Source organism: Bombus vancouverensis, unplaced genomic scaffold (genome assembly GCF_051014615.1).
Source record: "Bombus vancouverensis nearcticus unplaced genomic scaffold, iyBomVanc1_principal scaffold0046, whole genome shotgun sequence".
Lineage (NCBI taxonomy): Eukaryota > Metazoa > Arthropoda > Insecta > Hymenoptera > Apidae > Bombus > Bombus vancouverensis.
In genome coordinates, this window is record NW_027468937.1 from 535237 (window position 1) to 555479 (window position 20243).

General features: G+C 37.8%; 1 pseudogene; it reads left to right on the top strand.

Moving 5' to 3' along the window:
• Nucleotides 1–537: 537 nt before the first annotated feature.
• LOC143304684 (rRNA biogenesis protein RRP5-like) lies at nt 538–6973 on the top strand (annotated as a pseudogene).
• The last annotated feature ends 13270 nt before the right edge of the window (nt 6974–20243 follow it).

Below are 20243 nucleotides of genomic sequence, written 5' to 3' on the forward strand. Positions count from 1 at the left end.
CATCTGTACGCAACTGATCTCGTTCCTCTTGGAACACCGCGGCCTGTTCGTCCTCGATGCTACTGCTCCTCTTTCACTCTTCCTCTATCTTCCTCTCCGTTGTTTGTTTACCCATTTCACTCTTGTCAGGGGCTTTGATCGTCGTGGCAGCATCGTGACATTTTCGTAGGCTCGGTTCGTACATGGAAGACGTTAACAACTTACCATCTACCGAGACTATGATCCCTCCTTTTTCGAAGGTCTTCACGTTCATCGTGTCCTCGACAATACATATAATTGAAAAAATTATATCTGAGCAGACGATTGTTTTATTATAAATGTTATAAGGAGTACTATATCTTGTATATTTCATACCTCGTTCGGTCTAATACTTCATATATGAAACCTATAGTGGTCATTGTTATCTATATTCATTCAATTAATATTTATTATTAATATTTATATTGAAACAATTTATGTTTATGTCTATGTATGAAGCATAAAAGTTTCAGCAACTATATGGTACGTGGTATTAGCACTATGCTAGGCATTATTTTACATTAGTCTTTGATTCCCGCTCTCTCGCTTGCGCGAATGAGAAGGATTAGGTTCTTACTTCGTTGGAATTGAAACTTATAACTCAACTTAATATGCCTTCGCAATTACTTAACTTGTGACTTAGAGAGTACACGTAGATACCCCGACCATTACACTAAACGATTGTATGTGCCAGTTTATAAAATATGTACGTTGTCATTTACTATATAACATTTAAACCTGGCGACGTGGTAAATGTAAAGATTACAAATATTGATAAACTGAATGATTTCGTTAATGTACAACTTGGTAAATTTAATGTTAAAATTCCACCAGATCATATATCTGACGAAGATCTAAGTCCCTTACAAAAGCTGAAAGTCGACAAAGAAGTAGAAGCAAGAGTCTTGTTCGTTTATATAGGCCGAAAAAAGTATATCTCACTTTGAAAAGGTCTTTAATAACGAGTGACTTGCCCATTTTAGGAAACATACAAGACGCGAAAATTGACTCGAAACACCACGCAACTATCGTTCAAATACATAAGCGTGGAATATTGGTAAAGTTTTTCGGGGATGTCAAAGGTTGGATTCCACATACTGCCCTCGAGCTGGAAACATCTAACGTAAATTGAAACTATTCAACTGGACAAACAATTTTGGTAAAAATTCAAACAGTGAACACAGATTCGGGAAAAGTAGTTCTAAATGTGGCTAATCAAGACATAAAAGTTGAAGAAGCAACATTCGATATTCGTGAAGAAGTAGAGGGCACAATAATAGAATCATCCGCTCAGGGATTATATTTAAGAGTCAGTAGATATAAAGGACAAACTGTTAGTACAGGATTTTTACTAGATGGTCACATGTCACCTTGTATGGAGATTGCAGCTCTACTAGCATCAAAATATGTTCCTGGACATACACTTTCAGCTCTTCTATTTGCTACAGTACCTAATTTAATTTTAACTAGGACTTTTGCAACTCAAGGAAGGTACAGGAATTTTGAAAAACTGAAAATAGGAGACTGTATACCCTGTACGATCAAGGATATGGGTATAAGACTGGTATAAGACTTATTTTTCCAGTTGCAGAATATACGCCATTTGGATATGTATCCCATAGTAACGTTAGTAATTTTAATCTACTGCACACAAACCAAATTTTATTGGCAAAAATATTTTCTATTAACAGGAAAGAACAACAATTAAGACTAACATTACCGCTAAAGAAAATATACGATGGTCCATCTAATCCTAAAAGTAGAATAGTGGCAGCATTGAATCCATTGATCCTGTATTTTAATAAATTAGTAGAACTTTCAAGGAATTCATATTACAAAAACAGACCCATTGCATCTGTCAAATTAGGGCAGAGAGTTACTGGAGAGATTGAAAAAATTACGCCTGATTGGTTGGTTGTTCAATTGCAGAATAACTTGCTAGGTATAGTGTCTAAGAATCATTACTCTGAGAATAAAAAAATAGGGGACAAAATTTCTGGGACGATTATATGGAAAAATTACGTACATGAGCTTGTCCAATCGACCACGTTATCGTTAATAATGCATAAGTGCCAAAATAAGTGCCAAACAAAATAAGCAAATACAATTTCCTGACGGTAAATTGCTACGTGGTAGAATCTTAATGGTGACAAATTGGTTTATCCTGATGCTCCTTCAAAGTATTGGCAACGGAACTTTAGCTGCGATACCTGTACGTCGTCACATAAATAGTTTACTGCCAGATCTAACACCTTATACTATTCATTCTAAAATTAAATGTTACACCTCATTAAATTTCAAAAAATCCGATATTATGTCTCTCAGCGTCATAAAATCTGCATTTGAAAAGAAGTGTTGTGTGAGAGAGAAATCGGATGATAATAATAACTTAAAAAGAAAGAAGCAAAATCAAGAGTACGTGGCACTCGCCAAAAAAATAAGAATTGAAAAGTTACGGGAAGACGAAACATGAAAAACAAAGGGAAACGAAACAGAGAAAAACCAGAGAAAGATTTAGAAAAGGAATATTCAAAGAGAATGTGTGTTGAACAAACAGGAGAAGAAAAGATTAAACTGGAAGATACCAAAGCCTCCGAAGAAGATTTGAAATATGCTGACTCAACTCTCCTTCAGGATGAAGAGTCATCTTGCGATAGTGAAGATGAAGTAGAAGAAAAACCAAATCTGAGAAATAAGAAATTATGTGCCGCTGAACGTCGAGAACAAAAAAGACAGGAGAAACGTGAAATACGTCAAAGAGAAGAAGCACTCGCCAATAACCAGTTACCAAATTCTGTACATCAGTTCGACAGATTAGTTTTAGCTAGTCTAGACAGTTCAATAGTATGGTTACAGTATATGGAATATCATTTACAAACAACAGAAATCGAGAAAGCAAGAGCAGTTGCAAGAAGAGCGGTGAAAACGATTAATTTCAGGGAACAGAAGGAAAAATTAAACGTTTGGAAGGCTTGGTTGAACTTGGAGTCTAAATTTGGATTTCCTAAAGCACTGAATGATGTTTTTCAAGAGGCAGTGAAGTCTAACGATTCACTGAAAGTATACAGTCACATGTTGACTGTTCATGTCGAGGCTAGCAGGCAGATGGAACTAGAGAAAACAATTAATACCATGATTGGAAAATTTAACTGTATTCCCGAGATGTGATTTAATTGTGGAGAAGGGTTGCTAAAAATGGGTTTGAGGGACAAATCGAGGCATATTATGCAGAGAGCATTCCAATCTTTGCCAGCATCTGAACGTATGTACACTACAGAAATAAAGAGAGAGCAGTAACTCTGTTTGAGCAAATTCTAAGTTCTTATCCGAAACAGGTGGATATATGGTCTTGTTATGTTGATTCTCTAGTTAAATCTAATGATACTGATATAGCAAGGTAAAAATATTTTTTCAACTATATTTTGTCTTTTTAATTTCATACAGAATTTATCTTCTAATAATTTGTATTTACAGGAAAGTTCTAGAGAGAGCAGTTGTTCAGGCATTACCGCCTAGAAAGGTAAAGATCCTCTTTAAAAAGTTGAGCTATGCGTACGTAAAACATAGTGTCTCCGACATTGTGCGACAAGAGTAGAGCAACAGAACCAATCGAGGATGGAAAAAGTACCATCAATAAGAATACTAAACAAAGGAGAAACATACACTATAAGCAGGGCAGTAGACCAACAGAGACCGATTAAAACAACAAGAGAAGTACAGGACTGCGCAAATACAAAAGAAATAGAAATGGAAATAATACAAGAAGACGACGTAAAGAGCAATACTAACAAGGATCTACCACAACATAACGAAAGTTGGAGAACTGTAACTCCCAGCAAAAAAAGAAAAATAAACACAAACACAAACGATAGGAGGACCACAGAAACAGAAAGTCAACAATGGCTACAAGAAATTCCTACACAAAACTCCTTCAGCTCACTGACAGAAGAGATGGACACAGACCCTACAGAAAAACCAAGAACACACACTCCCAAGCCACCACCAATCTACATAGACGCAAAAATAATAGACCCCCTCATTGATCTGCTAAACAGCACGGCAGGAAAAGAAAACTGCACTATCAAACAGCTCAAACTGGACCAGGTAAAAGTACAAACTAATACCCCAGAAACCTACAGAAAAGTAACTAAAGCGCTAAAGGAAGAAAACGCTGGGTATCACACTTACCAACCCAAATCCGACAAGAGCTGCAAAGCAGTAATCAGAGGTCTACACTCCAAAACAAATACAAACAAAATATGCGAGGAATTGGCCAAGATCGGACACCAGGTAAGAACGATCAACAATTTAGCCAGATTTGACACTAAGCAACCACTACCGCTATTCCTAATAGAGTTAGAACCGAAAAGCAACAACAAAGAAATATTTGAAATTAAAAAAATCTCAAACACAATAATCACAGTCGAGCCACCCAGACATAAAAAAGATATACCACAATGCATGCGGTGTCAACAATACGGGCACACAAAAAACTACTGCAACAGAAACCCGGCGTGTGTCGAATGCGCAGGAAAGCACCTAACAGTGAACACAAGCCAGCTACAAAGGCTGCGTAGTCAGAAAACAACTACAAAGCAAACTCTTCCCGCCGATTCAAAACAGGACACACAACAATTTCCACACGCAACAAGACAACACAGAATCTATGTCAACACCAAATACACAGCATGTAATGAACAATAACCACACTAACACCAATACCGTCAAAAACCGAAGCTACGCGCAAATAGTCAACCGGTCGTCACCCCTAGATAATCAAGAATAGAACAACCACAGCAACGACGCTACAGAAATCAAAGAGTTAATAAAACATTCCATAAAAAACACCGAAATACTCACAAAAATGATAAGCGAACAAAACGAACTCCTCAGACAGCAAACACAGCAGATAATAGACATGTTACAATTACTTACTAACATGATGAGCAAAAAATAAAAATAGACACGCTTAAAATAGCAACCTGGAACTCTAACGGCCTACAACAAAGGGCCCTAGAAACTAAAACATTCCTGTATAGCAACAACATCGATATACTACTCGTTTCAGAAACACACCTCACAATGAACAGCTATAAAAAAATACCGCACTACACCATATGCGACACCAAGCATCCTTCAGGGAAAGCACACGGAGGGATGGCAGTAGTAATAAAAAAACGACATTAAACATCACCTACACAGTCAGGTCAGTAAGGAACATATACAAGCAACCACCGTTACCGTACAGACTAACAGCAACCAACTGCAGTTGTCAGCAGTATACGTACCGCCGCGACACAAATCTACAACGCAAATGTGGGAAGAGTACTTTCGACACTTAGGTGACAAGTACATTGCAGCGGGAGACTATAATTCAAAGCACACACTATGGGGATCAAGAATCACTACACCTCGAGGTAGAACCTTGGAAAAATACATTAGAAACAATAACCTCAATATATTATCCACAGGAAGACCGACATACTGGCCGACAGACCTGAGCAAAATACCTGACCTGCTAGACTTTGCAGTTACAAAGGGGCTAAACGCAAATAAACTAAACATAGCACCCAGCCTCGAGCTTACCTTCGACCATACGCCCATAATAATTGAATACAGAAACAAACCAATACTTTACAGCAGCACAGAGAAGCTATGCAATAAAACCACCAAATGGCAAATATTCAAAGAAATAATAGAGAGCAAAATCAGCTGCAACATCCCACTGAAAACACCTGAACACATCGATCAAGCAGTAACAACATTCGCAGAAACTATCCAAGAAGCAGCAAGGGCAACCACTATACCTGAAACAACCAACAGACAAACAAAAACAGTTCCACTAGACATCCTCGAAAAAATTAGAGAAAAAAGAAACGCGAAAGCAAAATGGCAAAAACACAGAACAAAAGAAAACAAAAAACACCTAAACAAATTCACAAAAGAAATAAAAAACAAAATAAAAGAGCACAATAACAACGAGTTCACAAAGTTCATCGAGTCATTATCTGCTCACGAGAACTACAACTACTCCCTATGGAAAGCCACAAAAAAAATAAAGAAGACAATAAAACTGGTACCAGCAACCAGAAGAATGGGCAAGAAGCAACGAAGAGCAAGCTGAAGAATTTTCCAACCACCTATGCAACACATTCACACCACATAATATCAACAACAGCAACCACAATAGTCATACGGACGAGGATGCGCTAACTACTAGTACACCAACTGACAATCACTACACCATACCCAAAGCAACAGCACAAGAAATCAGAAACATAATTGAGAAAACAAAAAATAATTAAGCACCAGGAATCGACCTAATTAACGACAAAATCTTAAAAAACCTTCCGCCAAAAGGAATAAGACAAATCACAATAATAGTTAACGCAATACTAAGAATACAATACTTTCCAAAAACTTGGAAACTGGCACAAATTATAATGATACCCAAACCAGGCAAGGACCCACACGAAACCAAATCCTACCGACCAATCTCACTACTTCCGGTGTTCTCTAAGATACTAGAAAAAATAATTTACGACCGGATAAAACCCATAATAGAGAAAAATCAACTAATACCGGATCACCAATTCGGATTCAGAAACAAACACTCCACAATAGAACAAACGCACAGACTCGTCAATGAAATCTTACAGGTGCTGAAAACAAAACAATACTGCACGGCACTCTTTATGGACATCGAAAAAGCATCCGATCTCACAAGGACATAACCTAACAAACACGATAATGGTACCCCGCTGGGGGTAGCCACCCACATGTTATATTAGTATACCGCTATAATATTTTACCAAATGTCCTACTGGACAAATTGTAAAAATTTAAATCAATAAATAATAAAAAAAATGTTGAAGAGCAGCATGGTACTGAGGAAGACATGACTCGTGTTCAAGAAATGGCTGTAGAATATGTAGAGAAGCAGTGTACAAAATGATTAAAAATAATAAAACATTTTGACACATATTTCATTACATCACGTGAGCAAAACCTATGTTACGTCGCGCAAGATGATCCGTGCGACGTCCTTCATTGTCGGACCGTCAAAACCCAAGCACCATTAAACAGGCCCTCAATAAATCTAAGGCCCCACCATAAAACTTTAACTTTTTAACGTCATTATTTTAACACATGTTTTAAGTTAATCCTTTTGTCCTGGAGGACTTTTTAAGCCTAGAAAGGTTTTCGGTTTATAGAGGGTTATTGGAAAGGTCCTTAGGCTTATTAGGCGCTCTTAAAAATTACGGAGACTGCGGGCAGTGACCTAACGGAAAAAGTGGATATTTATCTAACGGAAAATCCGGTTTTTTCCTGTAAACAATGACACCCCCTAGCAAGGTTGGTAGGAGGTTTCCTTCTCCTCTCACCACTCATTAACATGACTGAAACCAATAGGCATCACATATCGTTACTCTCACCTTATTAACGAAAAGTGTGAGGAACGAATCCGCTTTCTTCGTTCAAGAAAACACACCCACACCGAGCTTTCCTCCGTAATTGCATGAGATCGGAACATCAGTCTCCTCTATTACTACGTCAACTACAACAAGAAACTCAACTGTAAGGGCCTTGCTGTATTACCAAAGAATACTGTGCATGTGTATCGCATCTTCATACGCCAAATCGTCGTCTACGACATATATCATACGCAACGGCGTAAGTTCGTTGTATCAATTTGTTGAAAATATATAGTTTATAATCCTGTTAATCGCAGCGCTATACCACCTCAACCACCTCTATTATCTTAACGGAAATCAGGAGATCGATCTATTCTCGACGTTGATTATTATAATCGTAACGGGAATTTACGACTCCCGCTGATGTGTTTCCGCGCGATTACGTCTCCCCGCGATTGGTTGAAAATACAACCTTAATTACACAATACCTAAAACAGTCCAGTTATGTAAAGTTTTCTACCACATATGCAAAATACTATTAATATTGATACAGATAAAAATGAAAAAAGTAATAATAAATTGACATATTTACAATTTCTCTGATCTCAAGTGCGTCCTTTTTATTGATTATTCTGTAATGACAAAAACAGGAATATGTCTAATCAAAAATCTTTTAGTACGTTTGGGACGCAACTGCTCCATTGTGCAGCAGTAGTTTTAGCTAATCGATCGTTACAACCACGTCCGCGCTATTGACTTCTTCAGAGGTCTCGGCGACATTTGAATTGTGCCTGAAATTGTACAATTTGGTTTTGTAGGTACCCAGGTAGATACCCTTGTCCAAGAAGTCTTCGTTTTTATACTTCCCGTTCGTGGTTATTATGTTTTGCGTCTATCTTCTTAAGCATATTTTTGAGGTAATCCATGCTGCATCATGAAGACATTAAATAATGTAGATTTATATTGTTTCGACTCGAGATCTCTACCGATTCATTTATGTGATGCTCTGTATGAAGTGTATCATCGATCAATTTGAAGAGAGACACGATTTGAATTTTTGGACGAACTACAAATTTTTAATAGTTAGTAGCCAAAATTGAGAAGCTAAATCAAAAACCGCGCGGTCACCGTCTACTTTTTCATAAATGTAGTCATAGACTATGGACATAAAAATATGGATCGTACCATAAGTCTATGGTTTATTCATCTCTGGATATAATGTTCTTGATTCGTGATGTAGTCGCGCGTGGGTTGCCTCGTTGCTTATTGCCCCGATGTAGCTGATTCCTCCATCTGGTTTAGGATCAGTTGCCTGCAGCTTGTGAAGCAAAAAAATCAGAGACTGTTGAAGAATTTTGAAGATAGATCTGTCTTATACTGTTCATTCTAAAATAAAACGAAATATTTCATTAAGTTTCACAGAATAAATTATTATGCCTATTTGCATGGTAAGATTTGCTTTCGAAAAGAAATACTATGTAGAAGACAAGTTGTGCGATAATAATAACCAAAACGAGTTGATATTTCTAATTTCATAGAGTGCTTACTTCATAAATGAAATTTTGGGGGTGCCCTGGAGAAAGTACTTGTTACGTTCAGATACTGGCAAAGATTGCAATGCTCTCTGCATAATGTGCCTCGATTTTTAATAATCCTTCTCCACTATTAAATCATGTCTCGGGAATATGTTTAAACTTCCCAATCATGGTATTAATTGTTTTTTCTAATTCCATCTGCCTGCCAGCCACGACACGAACAGCCAACATGTGACTGTATATTTTCAGTGAGTCGTTAGACCTCACTGCCTCTTGAAAAACATCATTTAATGAGTCAGGAATTCCAAATTTCGATTCTAAATTCAACTAAGCCTTCCAAACGTTTAATTTTTCCTTCTGTTCCCTGAAATTATTCGTTTACACCGCTCTTGTCGCGACTGCTCTTACTTTCTCTATTTCTGTTGCTTGTAGACGGTATGCCGTATACTGTAGCCATACTATTGAACTGTCTGGAATAGCTAAAACTAATCTGTCGAACTGATCTACAGAATTTGATAACTGGTTATTGACGAGCGCTTCTTCTCTTTGACGAACTTCACGTTCCTTCTGTGTTTTCTGTTCTCAACGTTCAGCGGCACTTAATTTCTTATTTCTCAGTTTTGGCTTTTCTTCACAATCGTTAGATGACTCTTTAGGCTGAAGGAGAGTTAAATCAGGGTTGTTATCCCAGTAAAATCCATACGCAAATATCCTTGGCTTCTGCTCGTTATCGTCACCATTATTAACATTGTTAAGCGCATATCTCAAATCTTGTTTGGAAGGTTTGGTATATTTCAGTTTAACCTTTTCTTCTCCTGTTCGTTCAACACACGTTCGTTTTTCTCTGTTTCGTTTTTTATCTTTGGTACTTTTTGTAACTTTTCAATTGTTATTCTTTTGGCGGCTACCATGTTCTCTTGATTTTGTTTCTTTCTTTTTAAGTTATTAATATCATCCGATTTCTCTTCCACACAATAATGGAAGATAGTGTCACGTAGAAGACACAGGAAATCGCGAAATTAACGGATCATGTCTTGTGAATTTGAAGTGTGTAGGGCGTAATAGATGCCAAAAGAAAACACTCGGAGATATTTAAACAGTATATTTATTAACAATTCTCTCTTTCGACACTTTGCGTAGAACTCGCGATTACACTTGACGATTCGCAATTCTCGGTTACAACTGATAGACGATGAGTTAAGGTGGCGATTGAGCAAAGTGCGCGATATAAATTAAGATGATGACTACTCAAGGAACGTAGAGGAACTGTCCTTCTGTGACGATGACGCTGCGGAGGTGTGACTAAGGGTACGAGATAATCGGATTCATTAAGGAAAGTTTTCCTTAGGAAAGTGAGGGAAATGAACGTCGCTGTTAATTCGTTAATTTCTATGTTGATGGTTGAAGAAGGATAATAACCGCCCTCGAGAGAAAGTTGCTAGCGGGAAGCGTCGTCCTTGAGGAAAACAGATTTCCCGTATCTTCCTGCAGTAGGTGTTAGAGATTTAGGGACTGTTAGGATAAAGACTGTTTGTCTGTTTGAAGAACTTAACTAGTTAACTAAATCTTAAGATTTATAACAGGTCCTCAAGCTAGCTGAACATGTACTGTGGAGATGCATCGACGTCTGGTAATCGTCGCACCCAGAGAATAGGGTCTGCGTGTGGCGAGCCACGGGACAGAAACCGTTGGAATGTTTACTGTCGAGTACCGCTACAACTATTTCTTTTTAAGGAGAACTATACTATTACCTCATACTTTTGTCAGGCAAAGCGTTCATCCCTTGACCGCTGCTACGTTCGGCGACTGGTTGTCGCCTCGAGCCCAAGCTCATTATCACAAATCTCGAACAATTGTAATCGAGTTAAGTTATAGAGGCTAAAATATTGAGGGTTTTCCGATGAATTCCAAAGGAAGGCCCCGGTGTCCTTTCATCTCCGACATATATATTTTGTGGCATGCTTGTAAAATCTAGACATCATTCTTTTGATAGCTTTTTATGATTGTATCACAATTTTAAGATTAATTAAACGAATATTTAATAATGATTTTAATATCGAAAGTAACGATTATTATACTACGAATTTTTATATGAATAGAGTATGTTAGAATATGTGAAACATAAGATCCGGTCAAGTAATAGGAACAAACGAAAAACAGTTTTGTACGAAGAAAAACAAGAAAGATATAAAGAATAACAGGCTTTGTTTTCGAGAAAATTGATCTTGGAAATCTGTTTGAAACATGTAAATTTGGTTAGTTACCGATTAAGCAGAGGGAAGTTATTTGACGTGCAAAAATAAGAGAAAAATGTGGAATAAGATCTTTCCATATAAAGTTTCATTTTCAAGAAAAACGAATTTCTTCGTGCTCAGTTGATAACACTGTTCAACACGTAATTTTGCAACCTTCAATTTCTTTTACCACCGTTCCTGGTATGCCATCTACACCAACCGCTTTATTCCGGTTCATCTCAGCTCCGGCATCCAGTAGCGCTTCCTTCGTGATCAAGCCCTCGCTGACACTAATACTCCCGTGGGTTCTACTTATATTTCCCCTCGGTCTCGTTAAGAAAAGCTACGTCATGATAGCCCTGTATTCGCTATGGATCCCTGCCCAACGAGGCACAGAACTCCTTTCAACCCTTCTCCTTGTTCGTTCGAATCAGTTTCCTCATCTGCCTCTTCTTTTTCCGCAACTCCTAAATCCACTGTGCCGCGTCTCCAGTTCCTCTCGCCATTGCTCTCTAGCTCTTCTTCTCGTCGTCATCACCTCCTTTCTTAACTTCATCAACTGTTCACTCCGCCAATAATTATGATTTTTCTTGCTCATCGGAGGGTAAACCCTTTTTAATTCGGAGGTACATGAGGTTTCCACTGTAACAGCATACATCGAGCCCTACTGCATAGATGTCCCTCGGTACATGTTACTAATCTTTCTTAATTAACCATTGCCACCAGGTGGCTCACTTAGCCAGATTGACACATACCATTTCATATTGAATAATACTTCACTTCATACATGTAGATGGCACCACTCCTTAATGTATCATAAAGCCCCTAAAGAAGGGGCCCGTTTACCAATATGGCAACCGTATGACACGTGCGCGTCTCATCACGTCGTTCAAATTATTATGTGAGCCCTACTTCCTACACTGCATTGCATATAAGCATTTGCATTTGCATTTCCCCTATCCCATCAACTCACAGTTGACCCTAGTGACAAGAAAACCTCACCTTGCCCCAATGCTACCACCCACATGTACCTTCTTCAATTCATCGATCTACTAATATTCATGTGCCAATCCAGCAGGTATTAATCGTGTCGAAGCCACCCAAAGGGCAGTGTTAGTATATTATTGTGTTCCATCGTGTGCAATTGCATTCTCTATCATACTTCATAATCTTACACCATTTAAATCTATTATATTAATTATCATCTCGAAGCCAATATTAAATACTGTTGCGTTGTCAATTAATACAAAACCATTCTCGTTATTCAATTAAAAGTAAAATAAATAACGACTAAAACAAAAACAAAACACGATAAACAGGCTTAGCGTGATGAGTTATTGTTATTAAAGGCGTTTTTAATCTTTCCATTCTTAACCATTAATTTAATAGTTTGTAATTAATTAATTAATTAATTTGTAGTTATGAAGCTATAATAACTCATCAATAAATGCGAACAACCAACGTCCTTTCGAATTATCTACAACAACGTACTCACGCATATTAAACATTTACTAATACGTTATATACATTAATTTATTACTTTTTAAATTATCTACTGTTTCCTATTAATTCCTTTCTCTCTAATTCCACTCTCTAATTCTTTCACTGTTTTCCATTATGAACTGACTTTATCTGACGAGTCATTATAGTTCCAAACATATTTATCCTAAGCTATTGTATTTAAATTACTTAAGGTTGAAAATAAATTTCTTCTTAAAACTTTATATTTATATAGTTGTTCAATTATATTATGTAGTATTCTACGTAATACTCCTTCATTATATTACCACTCTTTATTATATTTTATTGAACTCTGGCTTCTTCTAATTCAATTCTAATTTTATTTCCTTTTAAAGTTTTATCATTTAAATTGAGATTCGTAATTCCATTTTCTATAGATACTCGACTTTACCAACTCCTCTTCATATTTTAATTCAATAATTCAATAATTTATTGCTTTATATTCTTTGATATTGTTCATCTATGACTCATCACGCCATGATTATCGAGCATTACACTTCTTGTTTCTCTCACATTTAACATTAGATCCTCCAATTATTCCATTTATTTTTGTTCAGCGAAGATATTACCATTTAATTATACCCAAACATATTGTAACTCACTCACTCGATCATAATCCACGTCGACTCCCTTGTAACATACACCCTTTTTTTTTTATTAACGTGGAGGAAATCCGCACGGACACCAGGTCGCTTCTGGGGAAAAGCGGCGTGGTAGTGCCGGACTCCAGCCGACTAAAACCTCCACGATGACCGCCCCGGCTGCGATTGAAAGGGGCCCGGGAACTGGTGTGAGCGATACACCGCCCCCCCCCCCCGCCTAATACCGCCGCTTGATGGAGCCATGTAACATACACCCTGGTATTCACTTAATACTATTCCACTCACACCAATTCTCCTATCACCTCATCCCACTTCACACCCCTTACAATTTATCGTAATAATTCATTGCACTTCCCTCCCCCTTTGTAATCCATTGTAACCCATTGCAATTTTGTTGAAATTCGCACAAGCATACTGTATTTTTGACCAGTCGTGGGGAGACGCTTTTGCTAGGAAATGCATCAACGGAAGTCCATTATTAAAATGAGCATAGATATCCTAGCGAGATCCACTTCATGAATAATAATTCAAAGTCAATTTTTAGATATCAAAAACCTCGTTCCCTAAACACTACGCAAGCCAAGACTTACCTCTCAAGTAAGTACATTAGTAAAAGCAAGTAAGTACCTCCTTCATATATGCTTACAACCAAGTAATAATTAATAAAACACATAAACATTGATAGATATATGGAGAGTTAAAAACCTCCTTCTCTAGTCGATATTAGTAAACAATTAATCGTATAAACTCTATAGTCAATTACAATAAACTATCTGCTGTTAAATAGGTAAAAAATGCTAAACTTCATCGTACCTGCACAATGTTTATTGCCATAATAATAATATTACTATTATAAAATTAATATAACTTTAATATAATTTAATATAAAACTCCACTTCTCAGGATATCCTGTTCTACCTCCTAAAATCGAAACCTTCTTCACACATCACCGCGCTTCGCCCAAGTCTTACCTCGTAGGGGTACACACCTATTAAGAGTAAGTACATCCTTTCCTATTGACATGTCGAGTCACGATCCGAATCCGGGCTCGAGTCGCTATCACGGTGAGGACTTGGGGTAGGTAATGATTCTTCACTGAAGCTATCCATCTTCTTAGACCACGGAAGTGACTTTTATTGACACAAACAAAAAGGTTACAGAGTTGACGCAAACTGACGATGATCATACACTTGCAACACTAGTGACAATGATCTTAGGTTCACTAACAAATACGCAGCCAACGGGATGGTAGGTGTACGTACTCTATGTCAGATTCTTTGGTGATATTCACTGACCGTAAGGTGTCAACCTTTTCGTCGATGAGATCGCAAGCGAGAGAGTGAGTTTCCGTCCCGATGATGCCACAAAGAAGAACTATAATGGGGTGTGTCTAAGGACACGAGATCATCGGATTCGTCGAGAAAAGCCTTCGTTCAGAAAGTAAGGGAAATTGGCGTTGCTGCTAATTGGTCAATCTCCATATCGGTGGTTAGAAAAAGATGCTAGCCGCCCTCGAGGGAAAGTTGCTAGTGGGAGACGCCGCTCGTTGAAAAATAGGTCTCCTCTATTTTCCCGTAGTTGGGACAAAGACTGTTTGTCTGTTTGAAGGACTTTAGTTAGCTAAATCTTAAGATTTATAACGGGCCCTCAGGCTAGCCGAACATGTACTGCGGAGACGCATCGACATCTGGCAATCATCTTACTCGAAGAATAGGGTCTGCGTGTGGCGAGCCACAGGACAGAAAAATTCGGAAGAGTTAATATGAATAATAAATAAGCTGAGTGCCTTTTATAGTCGACACTACTTTAACTTTAATAATTAGCACCGTGAGCTTCGTTCGACTCACCGCTACTCTTCGCATCACATTCCGCGCTAGGTTCATATTTATTCTCTTGCACAAGTTGCTACTTGCACTGATGGTTACTACGATATTGCGACGACGAGCGGTGGCGGCGGTATCGGACAGATGGTGGAAGTTCCTGGAAAAAGGAAGAGGGGCGTCGGCATCAACAGCAATATCAATACCAATACCAATACTAATGCCGCATTCACCGTCACTACTACCGGCTCGGGATCGCTGGAGCCGATGGCGCAAATCAAACTTGGTACGATCGATATGACGACCGCCGACATTGGAACTGAAATTACCAGAGAGATGGAGGAGGTCGGGAGGATTGCCTCCATCTTGAAAAGTCTTAAAGGCAGCTGTATGCGTAGATTGAAGTTAGCGTCCCGGAAGATGAGGGCGGGCGGCGCTAAGCTTCAGCAGCGTACGGTCGTCCCATTTTATCTCGGGACTGCGGGCAGTCTTTAGCTTTCTCAACAGCAAGAACAATATCTCCACGGCAGCGATAGAGAAACGGAGAGCGTGTGCGTGAGCGTGTGTGTGTGTGTGTGTTAATTAACATCTGTTTAATCCATTTATTATTAATAAACTAATTATAATAGTCTACGATACTACAATATATTTAAATCATTGACTTTATGTATATCTGTATCAAAAAACTGTATCAAAATCTTTTACGTATATATTGAAATCATTGACGTTGATGTATATATTAAAAATCATCCTATATAGACATATAAAGTGATTCAGATGATATGGGAAGTACGTAAGCCGATTCACCACAATAAAACGAGGAGAATGGTTTATATAAACATATGCCCAATATAACCGGGGATTCGAATGGCAGCTTATTTTTTGTTGTAGCATGTAATTTTTTACGTTGTTTGAGTATCATGTAAACATTGTGTTATAGATAGAGCCATTAACATACAAGCTACATTCACTGAATCAGAGTCTGTATGGGAAACGATTTTCGAATCGCCGTTTGCTTGAGAGGAAAATGTTACAAATAATAAACGAGCGTTTTCGAAATACCCGTTCTTAGAGGAAGCTTACAACAAAAGGAAATGCGCGTGTCGGTAAAAGTGTTAGACAAGAACGAGGTTAAGAAGTACGAGGGGGGGGGGGGAACAAGAGGAAAGTAAAAAGTGATATGCAGCTTGGTAGAGGTTCAGAAGAAAAGTCTGAGGAAATTGTGAAAGGAAAATGTCTGACATAAAATGTGATGATTAAGAAAAGAGTGGGGCATGAAACATGTTATATAAAATATATCTTATATGTTCTATTTTGGTTCATATATATGTCGGAGATAAAAGAACATCGGTGCATTCCCTTTGGAACTTCAGGAAAATCCCTTAACACCGTAATCTAGATTCTATCATAGGCATAATTAAACAATTGTCGTCTTTTAATCCGATTGTATTTGTTCGAGATTTGTAATAATGAGCTTGGGCTCGAGGCGACAGCCAGTCGCCGAACGTAGCTGCGATCACGGGATGAACGCTTTGTCTAACAAAGGTATGGAGTAATTCTATAGCTCTCCTTAAAAGAAATATTTTTGGCGGCACGCGACAGTAAACATTCCAACGGTTTCTGTCCCCTGACTCGCCACACGCAGACCCTATTCTTCGAGTAAGATGATTGCCAGATGTCGATGCGTCTCCGCAGTACATGTTCAGCTAGCCTGAGGAGCCGCTATAAATCTTAGGATTTAGTTAACTAAAGTCCTTCAAACAAACAGTCTTTGTCCCAGCTACGGGAAGATAGGAGAGACCTATTTTTCAACGAACGGCGTCTCCAACTAGCAACATTCCCTCGAGGGCGGCTAGCATCTTTTTCTAACCACCAATATGGAAATTGACCAATTAGCAGCAACGTCAATTTCCCTTACTTTCTGAACGAAGGCTATCCTCGACGAATCCGATGATCTCGTGTCCTTAGACACACCCCATCATAGTTTTTCTCTGTGGCACCATCGGGACGGAAATTCATTCTTTCTTGCGATCTCATCGACGAAAAGAGTAACCCCATACGACCAGTGAATATTACGCGTTTTATTAACAAAGAGTCCGACTTAGATTTTGTGAACCCGTACATCTACTATCCCGTTGACCGCGGATTCGTTATTGCACTTAGGATCATTGTCATTAGTTTCTCGAGTATCTAATTACCACGGTTACTTGTCCGATTCTATAATAATCGCAGTTGCACTAGTCAATGTCTTCCCTATTGCACAACGACAATGTGTAATCCAAATGAAGATTCGTTTCACGCCCCTAACCCTAATTCTAATGTAAACCCGACATTTATAATGTAAAAAATGTATATGTAATACAAAAAGAATGTAGAATATAGGTACTAATGTTTAATCTGATTTTCTGTAATTTTGACAGTTTTGTAATCTTTTATTTTTATATTTTTATATTTTCTATATCTTTGTGCTCTTGTATTTTTTATATAATTCTATATTCAAGTAACAGTATAAAAAGGATACGAAAAGTATGGAATGGCAATGCATGTAACGGTACGTGAATGTTACGCGTGCGCAAGATAACCAGGAGAGGTTGTATAGGAATCAAGAGGTCGTTGGACAAAGAGAACGTTTTTTAGCATTACCTTATGTTTAAGACATTCATATATTCTGCAGATATTAGTTCCTATCAGTATACCCACGTCGTTATTAACAAGATGTTTATGTATTTCCATTATCTTTGTTCTAAAATTCACTGTTATTTTGGGAATTTGTTAAAAAATCTCTTAATCCTTTTAGGAGATGTATCACTCTAAACTGAGATCTAAACTCAGATCACAGGTTTTTTTTTATTTTATAGATTAGATTCACAATTTGTCCAGTTTGGACATTTGGTAGAATTTTTTAGCTGTTAGATTATTATGTGGGTAGCTACCCCCAGTGGGATACCATCTTCGTGTTTGTTTGGTTGTGTCCTTTGTGAGGTCTGCTGGGTATATCCCTTTCAGCCTTCTATCCATGTTTGAGGTGTTGATCGTTTCCGCAGCTAGCCAGTTTGGCTGTGTTCCTATTCTTTCTTTGTATTTTTCTGCGTGTCTGCTAATTTTCTCTTTGACCATTGGTATTCCCAGGTCCTTCCGTATACCTTCGCTTCTAACGTACCATGGGGCGTTTACTATTGTTCTAAGAATTTTAGCTTGTACTGTCTCTATTTTGTTTATATGGCTCATTGCCGCTGCCCCCCATAGTGGTATTCCGTACGTCCAGATTGGTTTTATGATCGTTTTGTATATTTTTAATTTATTTTCTATGCTTAATTTGGATTTTCGACTTGTTAGCCAATGCATTTGTCTCCTTGTTATCTGTATTTTGTCTATTATTGATTTAGTATGCTGTTTCTATGTGAGTTGTGTTTCTAGGTGGTCTAGTCCTAGGTATTTGACTTGCCTTGTTTGCGGTATGTGCGTGCCGTTCAGTAGGATGTTTGATGGTGTCTGTTTTCGCAGTGTGAGTGTAATATGGTTGCATTTATCGGCGTTTGCTTTTATTTGTTTATCTTGCAGCCACTTTTCTATTTTTGTGGTATGTTCTTGTAGTAATTTGACTGCTGTTTCTGGGTTAGTGTGCCTGACTAGTACAGCTGTGTCGTCCGTGAGTGTCAGTATTTTGCTATTGGTAGTTGTTGGTATGTTTTGTGTATAGTATTGATCCTAAGACGCTTCCTCGCGGAACCCCTGCCTTTATGTCTTTAACTTCAGAGTATGTGTCCTTAATTTTTATTACGAAGGTTCTGCTGCTTAAGTAAGATTTTATTAATTGGTATATTTGCTCCGGAAATTGTTTCCTGATTGTTTGTAGTAGGCTTTCGTGGTTTATTTTGTCAAATGCTTTATCTATGTCCATAGAGAGGGCTGTACAGTATTGTTTGTTTTCTAATGCTAGTATTATTTCTTTAATGAGCCTGTGCATTTGCTCTATAGTGGAGTGTATGTTTCTGAATCGAAATTGGTGATCTGATATTAATTTTTCCTTCTATATTATTGGTTTTATGCGGTTGCATATTATTTCCTCTAGTATTTTGGAAAACACAGGAAGTAGTGATATTGGTCTGTAAGATGCAGTTTGGTGTGGTTCTTTGCCTGATTTAGGTAACATTATGTCCTGTGTTAGTTTCCACAGTTTAGGAAAGTATTGGATTCTTAGTATTGCATTGAATATTATTGTCATTAGTGTTATCGCTTTTGGCGGAAGGTTTTTCAAGATTTTACCATTGATTAGGTCGATTCCTGGTGCTTTATTGTTTTTTGTTTTCTCGATTATGTTTCTAATTTCTTGTGCTGTTGTTTTAGGTATGGTATAGTGGTTGTCAGTTGAGGTACTAGTGGTAAACGCATCCTCGTCCGTATGACGTTTGGGGTTGCTGTTGTTGATATTATATGGTATAAATGTGTTTCAAAGGTGGTTGGAAAATTCTTCAGCTTGCTCTTCGTTGCTTCTTGCCCATGTGTTGTCTGCCGTCCTGATTGCTGGGACTAGTTTTATTGGTTTCTTTTTTTTCGTGGCTTTCCATAGGGAGTAGTTGGAGTTCTCGTGAGCAGAGAGTGACTCTATGAATTTTGTGAATTCGTTATTATTGTGCACTTTTATTTTGTTTTTTATTTCCTTTGCAAGTTTGTTTAGGTATTTTTTGTTTTCTCGTGTTCTATGTTTTTGCCATTTTGCTTTCGCTTTTCTTTTTTCTCTAATTTTTTCAAGTATGTCTGATGGAATTATTTTTGTTTGTCTGTTGCTTGGTTCAGGTATAGTGATTGTCCATGATGCTTCTTGGATAGTTTCTGTCAATGGTGTTACTGCCTGTTCGACGTGTTCGGGTGTTTCCAATGGGATGCTGCAACTGGTTTTGCTCTCGATTATTTCTTTAAAAATTTGCCATTTGGTTGTTCTGTTGCATAGTGTCCCTGGATTGCTATAAAGTATTAATTTGTTTCTGTAAGCAATTGGGCTGTATGCAATGAGGCTGGGTGTTATTTTTAGTTTATTTGCGTTTAGTCCCTTTGTAACTGCAAAATCGAGTAGGCCAGGTATTTTGCTGAGGTCTGT